The sequence below is a fragment of the Terrapene carolina genome, unplaced genomic scaffold (assembly GCF_002925995.2).
Source record: "Terrapene carolina triunguis isolate 2854851 unplaced genomic scaffold, T_m_triunguis-2.0 Scaffold633, whole genome shotgun sequence".
Taxonomy (NCBI): Eukaryota; Metazoa; Chordata; order Testudines; family Emydidae; genus Terrapene; species Terrapene triunguis.
The window spans coordinates 3489871-3491407 of NW_020664984.1; positions in this window are offsets into that span (position 1 = coordinate 3489871).

Sequence of the window (1537 nt, forward strand, 5' to 3'; positions counted from 1 at the left end):
GTGGTTGTGTGTGTGGCAGGGGGTTGTGTAGCTGTGTGCTGGGGGAGGAGGTGGTTGTGTGTGTGGCAGGGGGTTGTGTAGCAGTGTGCCAGGGAAGTAGGTGGTGGTTGTGTGTGGTGGGGGGTTGTGTAGTTTTGTGTCGGGGTATTAGATGGTGGTTGTGTGTGACAGAGGTGTGTGTAGTAGTACTTAGGGTTGTAGGTGGTGGTTGTGTAGCTGTGTCAGGGGAGTAGGTGGTGGTTTCTTGTGTGTCAGGGGTGTGTGTAGCTGTGTGGCGGGGAGTAGGCAGTGGTTGTGTGTGGCAGGTGATAGTATAGCTGTGGTCAGCGAGTAGGTGGTAGTTGTGTGTGGTGAGGGTTGTGTAGCTGTGTGTTGGGGGAGTAGGGGTTGGTTGTGTGTGGTGAGGGTTGTGTAGCTGTGTGCCAGGGAGTAGATGATGGTTGTATGTGGCAGGGGGTTGTGTAGCTGTGTGTCGGGGGAACAGATGGTGGCTGTGTCTAATGGGAGGTTGTGTAGCTGTGTGTCGGGGGAACAGATGGTGGCTGTGTGTAATGGGGGGTTGTGTAGCTATGTGGTGGGGGGAATAGGTGGTGGTTGTGTGTAGCGTGGGGTTGTGTATCTGTGTCCTGAGGGAGTCGGAAGGTTTTTTGTGTGGGTGGAGCGAGAGTTGTGAAATTGTGTATGTTTGGAGGAGAAGATAAATGTGTGTGTAGGAGGTTTTGTAATGTGTGTTTATGCAGGAGAAGGATGTATAATTGTGTGTGCTTGTATACGTGGTTTTGTGTGTGTGTGTGTGTGTAGGGGAAGATTGTGTAACAGTGTGGACGAGAAGGTGATTGTGTGTGTGTGTGTAACTGTGTGTGGATGGCAGCATGGTCAGACTTTATGGCGCTTTCAGCACGGCCCAGCAATCTGAGCCAGGAGCTAACCCATTCTGCCACTGCCTCCCTCTGTGGCCTTGGTCCAGTCACTTAGGGCTCAGTGATTCCCTGCCCCTGGTGGGCAGAGTGGGGCAGATCCAATGGGCATGTGCCCTGTGCCGGGTCCCAGTGCTCCGGCTGCCCTGAGGGCGGGGCTGGACTGGAGAGAGGACTGACGAGAACATAAGAACGGCCGTACTGGGTCAGACCAAAGGTCCATCTATCCCAGTGTCCTGTCTGCCGACAGTGGCCAATGCCAGGTGCCCCAGAGGAAATGAACAGAACAGGGCAATTAGCGAGTGATCAGTCGCCCATTCCCAGCTTTTGGGCTGGGGCAGGCGGAGAGGCAGCAGCACCTTCTATGGTTGGATGAAAGTGTTGTGAGAGAGCCCGTGTGTGTGTGTGTGTGTGTGTGTGTGTGTGTGTGTGTGTGTCACTGTGTGGATGTGAGGGACCGTGTGTTATGCGCTTTATTTCCCTAGGCCGGTCTTTCTGCCACAACAGGGCCTTAAAGACTCCCTCTCTTATACACACCCCCTACCCCGGCCCCACATCTCATCTGCCCCCCCGGGTTGGTTATCGTCCGCTCACCCACAAACGCCGGCTGCACACACTGG